Source organism: Otolemur garnettii, unplaced genomic scaffold (genome assembly GCF_000181295.1).
Source record: "Otolemur garnettii isolate 467f Iridium unplaced genomic scaffold, OtoGar3 scaffold00113, whole genome shotgun sequence".
Lineage (NCBI taxonomy): Eukaryota > Metazoa > Chordata > Mammalia > Primates > Galagidae > Otolemur > Otolemur garnettii.
This window is the reverse complement of record NW_003852508.1, coordinates 4619165-4628982: the sequence shown is the minus strand read 5'-3', so window position 1 is coordinate 4628982 and position 9818 is coordinate 4619165. Positions and strand designations below refer to the sequence as shown.

Genomic DNA, 9818 nt, shown 5'->3' with positions numbered 1-9818 from the left:
TTTTCTAAGCATGGGCATGTTATCTTGGATGTTTAGTTACTATTTATCACCATTATTATTATTTAAACTTATTAATTCAAAAAGACCTATAAGAGTCACCTTTTGCTCACCTATAAGAAATGTGAGCAAAAGGTCCAGAGACACAAGAAGAAATTAGCAGAATAAGGTAGGGAAAAGAATAACATAATAACACAATTATCAATTTATAAGTCAGTGTTCCTCACTCACTTTTAATTTTTTTCAAAATTAGCAATCACAGCATTTATATCCATGGCACCCTATTATAGATTTTGGCATGATAGCTATTTAATCAAATGAGTTAATTTTAAAAAGGATCCTGAGGAGAAATCGAGCTGGATGAGCAAAGGAATATTTCACTGAAAAAGTCTCAAATGGCACTGTCACCTTTAATGATCAGACGTGCAAAAGGTGATTGTTACATGACATTCTTGTTAAGTTATCTGAGAAGACTGGAGAGGTGATCAGGTGTAGTGGTTTAGATGGTCATCCCCAGCACCGGGCTGCTAAGATTTAAATTCTGGTTATAGCTCCTACGACTAGCTGTGTGAGTTAGGGCAGGTTGTTTAACACCTCAAAGCCCCAGCTTCCCCATAAGTAAAATGAAATGCAGCAGCTGACTTGGGACAGTCATGCTAGTTAAAGGAGTCGATGCATGCGGAACGTGATAGTGTCTGGGGCGTAGATTACAGACTGTAGATGCAGGTAGGGTAGCATTGTTATGAGTTTGGGAAGTGATAACAACGAATTTGAGGTGATGCCCTGAAGATGACAACCTCAGGCGATCGTCCCAGCTCCTGAAGACCACAGGGAAGATCTTTCCCTCATCCTGTATGTTCATTTCCCTGCCCAGCACGTTTCACTTCCCAAGCGCCCCATCCAGAGCGTGATTTCATGAACTTTCCAGGAAAAGGCAACAACATAAAACTCAGCATACGGTATTTGACAACAAAGCCACAGTAATCTGAAGTGAATGTGAAAAACAAAGCCTTTCGCCTCTGACTCACTGAAGGACAAGATTTCCTTGTCGGTATTTTCAGTCTTGGGGCCGCTGCTTCCTAATCGCTGTTTCTAAGTCCATGGACAATTGAGGTTGGAGACTAAACTAACCTGCCTTTTCACTTTGCCCTATAATCAAAATTGTTAGCAGACTCTAAATCTATAAATAACTGGAGGTTTCTATCAGTGAGTTGATATTGATAGACATAAGTTTATGTCTCTACAGAATAAAAGCTTATAAAACTGGAGGGAAAAGACCATGATCTTTCACCTTCATTGTCAGGACTAACAGCCAGAAGGAGCAGCTTTTCCTCCACTCTGCCTCACAGAACACCGTCCAGTGACTTCTATAATGTGAAGACTTTATGTGTAAAACGTTAATTGACTCTAAAGGTGTGAAGATACTGTCTGATGGAATGCGTCCATTTCTTGTGGTCTCAGCTCACACTCTCAGAGGATCAGGACTTCTTGACATTGCAAGGGACTTTACTGTAGACTTAGGAGCTCTTTCATTTCCTTTTTCCCACAAGAAATGCAGCTGAACTGATTGGACAACTAAGAACAAGAACAAATACAGCATTCAGTTCTATCTTTCTTATAAAAAGCTCATCAGTGTTCACGTCTCTACCCAAACATTGCTTGTTTGTTTTCATCTACACTTTCCCACATGTTATTTCCCTAAGTGTCTAAGAATTAATTAATCCTTCCTTTAAAAACTTATCTTTTTTTTTTAGGCAGAGTTTCACTATGTTGTCCACAGTAGAGTGCTGTGTCACAGCTCACAGCAACCTCTAGCTCTGGGGCTTAAATGATTCTCCTATCTCAGCCTCCCCGGTAGCTGAGACTACAGGCACCCACCATAATGCCTGGCTATTTTTGTTGTTGTTGCAGTTGTCATTGTTGCTTAGCTGGCCCGGGCCGGGTTTGAACCCTCCAGCCTTGGTGTGTGTGGCTGGTGCCCTGACCACTGAGCTACAGGTGCCAAGCCTTGAAAACTTAAGATTCATTATAACCAGAAAACTTTGACTATTCCATTTTTTTCTAATAAACCTTGATTTTAACCTCATTGAAATACATAAATAAAATGTACAGGCCTTTGTTTAGTCCTTGACTGTTTTCTGATAGTTATCAGATATCCCCGACTAAGTCCAAAATAAAGGTAGGAGTGATAACACTTCTTCTTCTATGGGTCTGGCTTCCTAGTTGCCTACCTCCTAAAGCTCAGTAGATACATATCTAAGACTCGATACGGAGTCTGTAAATGAAGGCAAGAATATGGGAAAGTTGGCCCATTTTTAATTATCTAAGTTCAAATATGACTACATTTGACTTTAAGATCACACATATTTCTGAGGTCTTGATTTAGATTTACTACACCAATATGCATTTGATTATCCTCTACAAATGAAGCACAGAACCAGGCAGCGCCTCCTTAGCATCACTACATAAATAACATACCACTGTTTACACAGAAGTGTCAGCACCAACTCCATACGTGTAGTGCCACAAACAGCACATTCTTCAGTGCACTGGTCCACATAATTAGTTTCATAATTTCTCTCTTCCTGCCCACCTCCTTTTCTCAAGTGTCCACTCTTCCAGAACTCCAGGAAATAACTGAAATATCTACCAAGATCCCTTGCAAAACAAAATTTATGCAAAGGCTTATTTCTATTAACCAAAATTTCTGTATTGCATAGATGAAAATACATATTAAGTATGCTGCATGCAGACATTAGAAATTCACATATGAAGTCGGACTTCCATTCTTTGGTCGTCCCTTTTTTTCTGAGTGAATGTGGGAGATCACAGTGCACGTGATCCATGCTCAGCCTCGTCCCTTACCTATCCTTAATTGCATTTGGAATAATCCTGGAAATGGCAGCAAATCCATTTCTGTTCTACCTTCTGTTCTGCCTTCTGTTCATCCTCCTTTATCTCCATCTGCCTCCACCCCTCTGGCTCTGTTGTGTTCAGTATCATCACCGTCCAGGTTCCAGGAAACTCTTGGTTGGACCATAATGGGGCTTATCCAGCTTACTTCTCCCTTAAGGGCTACATGCCTCCAAAGCTGAAGAAAGATATTAATGGAACAAGGAGAATATAACCATTTCTCTGGAAAAGTCATCCAGACTATCCAAGGCAGTTTTCTCCATTTTGTTACCCACTATTAATTTTTCGACCCTCTGCAGACTGAATGCTTTCATCACCTCATGGCTATTCTCTATAGAGCAGTGACTACCCAAATGTCAAACCCAAGAAGGCTGCTCAGTCTCCATCTTAGTTTGACACCTATGATCACCAACTTTTCTTAAAAGTCTGCATTTGCTTGGCTTCTGCAACCATGCCAATTTCTGGCTTTCCTTTTGGCTCTTTGTTACTTCTTTCTTTTGTGGTCCTCATTTTGAGATTCCTCAAATTCATGTGCTTCTTACTCTCTGTTCCCTCCTAGAGGATCACTTTCGTTACTGTAGGTTTCAACTATCACATGCGTCCTAGTAACTCCTGGGTACCCCTCCAGGGAGCTTAGCCCCATATAGTCATTGGGAATTCGAATTTGTAACCCTGGGGCTGGGAACATCCTGACTCCTATTTCACATTCAACTCCCCTTTCCCTCACTTCCAACCTCTTGTCAAAGTCTGCAGGTTTTGCTTCCCAGGTTATTTTTTATATCCACCTGTTAAAATGAGGTTGTGAGTAGAGTAGACCCTAACACAGTATCATTGGTGTCCTTATAAGAAGAAGAAATTGGGAGGGAAGTAAAACTTAGTAGAAATCAAGCAGGGGAGAGGGGGAAAGAGGAAGGAGATAGGCAAAAACCTACTTAACAGGTAAATGAACACTGGGTGAGGGGCACACTTATAGCCCTGACTCAAGCATCACAAATGTGATCCATGTAACAAAAGCACTTGTATCCCCATAATATTTTGAAATTGAAAAGAAAAAAATAGGAGAAAATTGGGACACAGACATCTACAGAGGAAATAGGATGGGAAGACACAGGGAAAAGATGGCCATCTGTGAGCGAGAGGGATAGAGGCTTCAGGAGAAACCAACCTGCCAACACCTTGATCTTGGATGTCTATACTCCAGAACTGTGGTTTAAGCCACCCAGTCCACATGACTTTGTTATAGCAGTCCTAGTGAACTCGTACAGTAGGTAATAATGTTAGCCTTGAACGCTTAATTATTATAAAGAAGATTCACTGCATGGAAACAGATATCTTGCTGCCAATGAAAGAAAAAATCTTCATTCTTCTTTGCCCTCCCCCCTTTTTTCCATGAACAGAGCCTTTGGAATAGCCTAGGGACACCTTCCGCTATTGGTGATCCACCCTAATTGAGGGTAAGAAACACAGATGGTAGTTTTCATTTTGAAAACTCTTATAAATTGTAGACATCTGGAGGTATGTAGTGTGGGTGAATCTTTCCCGAGGGATGTCACTGTGCAAAATTGTAATCCTCTAGCCAAAAGTGATTTGAGGATAGACCCAGGGAGATGTTAAATTAGTTCGACTAGCTTATTTGCATTTCCAAATATCCAAGAAACAAGTAAAATCCAATCAAAAATGAGTCTTAATACCAGGGATCAATTAAATGCTATGGTACCAGAGAATTTCAGCTTAATAAATGTTTTATTTTTTTGAGACAGGGTCTCACTTTGTAGTTTAATAGATTTTATGCACAGTCCTCAACTATCCCTTCTTTCATTCTTTTTCTGTACCCTTTCCCTGGCCATGGTCATTGCTTTTCCATTACAACAATTTCCCAAGAATTAAGAAAAATTAGGAGGAACAATATCATGTTGCCTGGGCTGACTTAGTTACAAATTTATTGGATGGTACTAATCTCACTAGATCCAAACTAAATGCCAACAAATACAATTTAGCTTCCTTGAAAAATTTGCAATCTGAGGTAATATTGTATAGGACATCAAAGCTCTTATAAAAGACCAAATGTTACTCATTAAAAAGCTAGCTAATTAATCATAAAATCCTTTATTCCATTACCTCTTTATAATTTATGGCCTATCTTTTATCAAAAAATACTTTGTTCTGGCAGCACCTGTGGCCCATTGAGTAGGGCACCGGCCCCATATATGGAGGGTGGTGGGTTCAAACCTGGCCCCAGCCAAACTGCAACAAAAAAAATAGCTGGGCATTGTGGCAGGCGCCTGTAGTCCCAGCTACTCAGGAGAGAATAACCTAAACCCAAGAGCTGGAGGTTGCTGTGAACTGTGATGCCATGGCAGTCTACCAAGGGTGATGAAGTGAGACTCTGTCTCAAAAAAAAAAAAAAAAAAAAAATATATATATATATATATGTATATTGTTCATTTATGGTTTTCTTAATACTGGATCAGGATATATTAGGAATTATCTTCTCTACCAACAAATATCTGTTGAATACACTATTCTAGGCACTGGGATATAAGTTAGAGACACAATTCCTGCAGTCAGTAAAGCTGTTTTTCTTTATAATACTAATATAAGCCACATTACCAAATACTTATTAATGACAAGAATTTGTTTCCTGGATTTTTCTTGATTGATAACAGAATTCATTCCAAATAATCATGATTTGGTTTTCTCTATCCATTAGTTAGGCTTCACGTTGCATTGGTTGACAGTTGCAAAAAATAATACCCTTGCTCTATTTGAGGAATTTCATATATTTTAAAATCAAATTTTTTTATAGAAGTTTTATGTTCATAGCAATACTGAGCAGAACTACAGAGATTGCTGTGGCCCCCTGCCCAAACATGCACACCTCCCTCCTTGTGAGCATTCCTCCCCAGAGTGGTTCATCTGTTCAATTGGTAAACCTACACTGACGTGTCATCATCTCCCAAAGTCTATAAGTTACGTTAGGACTCACTCTTGGCATTTTACACTCTATGGATTTGGACAAATTTATAATAGACTGTATTCATCAATGGAGTGTGAAAGAAAACAGCTTCACTGCCCTAAAGATCCTCTATGCTCCAATTCATCTCCCTTCACCAACCCCCTGGGAAACACTGATCCCTTCACTGTATTGATGGCTTTACCTTGTCCAGATGCCATCTGGTGGGAATCACACTGGAGGTGGCCTTTCCATTTTGGCCACTTTCACCCAGTAATATGCATTTAAGGTTCCTCCATGTCTTTTCATGGTTTGATGGGGCTTTTTCTTTTTCTTAGTGCTCAATATCTACTGTCAAGATGCACCACAGTTTATATTTATGTTTAACTTCATAAGAAGCTGGTAAGACTTCTTCCCAGTGGTTGTTCCACTTTACACTTTCAGTAGTAACAATGAGACCGTTGGTCCCAGCCAAGACCGAGCAGTTGCATTCCTCCCGGGGGCTCCCTCTGGCAACAACAACAACACCCTGGACATGAACAAACTGGGGAGATTTTGAAAGGTGAAAGGAGCAAGTGGACAGACAGATTAGGAACCTTGGGAATTAAGGGCGACATGGCTGTGATTTCTCCTTCATTTCCTCACGACCTCCCATATGTGTTGGATAGGGTGTCACAGAAGCCTTGAACCCAGAACTGCCAACAGGTAGAAACAAAATAATCTCCAAGAAAAACTTGTTTGCTGTGAAAAGGTGGGTTAATGAATAGAAAACCTTTTGGCAATACCTGCCCTGCCCCAGTCAAAAGCCAACAGAAAAACTACCCCTCTCCCCATAGCTTCAGTGGGGGCAAAGGGACATGGTCTTCCATCCCCCGCCATCTCCAGAGCAGTGTCAGTGGTCGAGGAGTGGGCTGAGCCTCCACCCACCTGGCAGCAGTGAGACTCAGCAGGGTGGTATGAGACAGGACTAATCACCACTTTGCTTTACTCCCTGCCAGTGGCATCAGCAGGGTCTAGCGAGAAACTGAACCTTCACACCCTACCCGTATCAGTGATTAGAAGGAGATGATGGGAGGTGGAATTAGTTGGCACTCCACTTACCCCTAATGCTAACACCACATGGCAATGAATGAAGCCTCTGCTCCCATCATACAGCAGAGAGGCTTTTTACGTCAGCATTCTGCTTCTCCCCTCCATGGTGTCAGTGGGCCCAGTGGGGAGCTAAGCTTCACTCCCACTTGGAGGCAAGCGAACAAACTGAGTCAGTGCTCCACTTTGATCAGGAAGCTATTAGCAGGCCCAGCCAGGGGAAGCTAAGCTCCTGTCCACTTATCTGCCATGAGGCAGTGTGAGGCAATGCTCCACTTTTCATCAGGGCCCACTAAGGAGTGGAACCCACACACCCACCTGGAACCTACACTATCCCTAAACAGTGAGACTTTCTGCTAGATAGAGATTAGAGTCTCATAAGATAATATACAAAATGTGCAGAACACAGTAAAAATAAGTCACTTATCGGGCAGCGCCTGTGGCTCAAAGGAATAGGGCGCCGGCCCCATATGCCAGAGGTGGCAGGTTCAAACCAGCCCCAGCCAAAAAAAAGTCACTTATCATACTGCCCTACAGAGTCAAGAAAATCACAACTTGAATGAGAAAAAACAATTAACAGTTTCCAGTATCAAAATGAACTAGATATTGGAATTATCTGACCAAAATTTTAAGGTAGCCATCATAAAAATAACTCAGAAATTAAAAATTCTATTGAGTTAAATGAACAAAACTATAAAAAAAAAATCAGCAGAGATCCAAAAGTTCAGAGAATCAAGGAAAAATTATAGAATGGAAAATATAATAAGTGAAATTTAAAAAGAATCTTGCTGGATGGGTTCAATAGTAGAGTGGAGATGATAAGATAAAAATCAGAAAACGTGAAGACACATCAATAGAATTTATCTCATCTGAACAGCACAGAGAAAAATAGACCAGAAAAATAGTGAGCAGTCTCAGGAACATGTGGAGCAATTACAAAAACAGTTAGTTTGTGTCCTATTGAAGTCCCAGGGGAAAAAAGGAGCAAAACATTGAAAAGTGGGTATGAAGAAATAATGGTCAAAAAACATTCTGATTCAAGAATGTAAGTGATTCCAAATACTATAAGCTCAAAGAAATTCATGCCAAGACACAGCATAATTAAATTTCTGAAAACTAAAGACCAAGGAAAACGTTTTGAGAGGAGATAGAGAGAAATGCACATTCTTTATAGGGAAACACCCATTTGAATGGCAGTGGGGTTTTCAGTTGACACCATGAAGGCCAGAAGAAAACGATGGACATTTTTGAAGTGATGACAGTAAAGGATTGTCAGCTATAAGCCAGACACAGAAAGTCAGATGTCGCCTGTTCTCATTCATAGGTGGGAGCTAAAAGCGTTCATCTGATGGAGACAGAGGGTAGAAAGATATTCTAGATGATGGGAATGATGTGTGTGGGAGGATGAAGAGAGGTACAAACACACAGGTGACGGCAGGAGTAAGTTGTGATGTCCAATAGCAGAATAGGGTTAGTTAATGACAACGTATTGTATATTTCAAAATAGCTGGAAGTGAGAACTTAAAATACTCCCAACACATAGAAATAATGAACGCTCCAGGTGATAGATACCCTGCATGCCCCAAATGCCCTAGCTGAATCATTAGGGACATACTGTACCAAAATATCCTGTGCACCCCACAAATACATATAAATACTATTTAAAAATACTTTAAAACCTGTCAACTGTAAAGTATATCTGTCAAAAATATGCTTTAGAAATAGAGTGGAAACAAAAACATTTGAAGGCAAAGGAAAAGTAAGAGAATTTGTTGCTGGTGAACCTGCCCCTTACAGAACAGCTGAAGGGATTTCTCTAAACAGAAAGGAATGATTAATGGAAGAATTATTAGAATTTCAGCAAAGAACATTGGAATAGGTAAAAATGGTAGTACATATAATAGGCTCGTGAATTTTAAAAATCCTACTTGATGGCTGAACACCATCTGATGTGCTTGCTGCTCAGTGCATGGAGGGGAAATACTTCAGGCAATTTCATTTTAAAAGTTGAGCAAGCTACAAAGCTTCTGCACAGCTAAGGGTACCACAGCTAAAGTAAACAGCCTTCAGAACAGGAGAAGATTTTTGCATGTTACGAATCTGACAAAGGCCTGATAAGTAGAATCTACAGAGATTCTGCTCTCTGAAGAAGAGAGCAAACAACCCCCTTGATAAGTGCGCAAGAGACTTGAACAGAAACTTCTTTCTGGAAAAGACAGATGAATGGTCAACAAACAATGAAAAAATGCTCATTACCTTTGGTCATCAGAGAAATGCTAATCAAAATCACTGTGAGATATCACCTAACCCCAGAGAGAACAGCCCACATCCCACAGTCTCAAAGCTGCAGATGCTGGCATGGATGTGGAGAGAAGGGAACACTTTTATACTACTGGTGGGATTGCAGACTAATACAACTTTTACGGAGATAAAGATGGAGAATTCTTAAAGAACTAAAAGTTGACCTTCCATTTGATCCTGCAATCCCGTTACTAGGTATCTACCCAGATGAACAAAAAGTCATTTTACCACAAGCCATTTTACCAAAGCCATTTGCACCAGAATGTTTATTGTAGCTCAGTTCACAATTGCCAAGTTGTGGAGGCAACCCAAATGCCCATCAACCCGTGAATGGACTATCAGACTGTGATATATGCGTGTCATGGAGTACTATTCAGCCATAAGAAAGACGGAGACTTAACAACTTTTTTGTTTACCTGGATGGAGTTGAAACACCTTCTTCTTAGTAAAATAACTCAAGAATAAGAAAAAAGTACCCAATATACTCAATACTCATATGAAACCAACATATAAACAGCTACATGCTCACAGGTAAGATAAAACAGAAATATAGTCTAGTAAGGGG

At 40.3% G+C, this 9818-nt stretch overlaps 1 protein-coding gene across 1 annotated transcript in view; it reads right to left on the bottom strand.

The window, feature by feature from the left end:
- The window catches only part of CUNH8orf34 (chromosome unknown C8orf34 homolog), a 368384-nt gene that overhangs the window by 137149 nt on the left and 221417 nt on the right, over positions 1 to 9818 (bottom strand).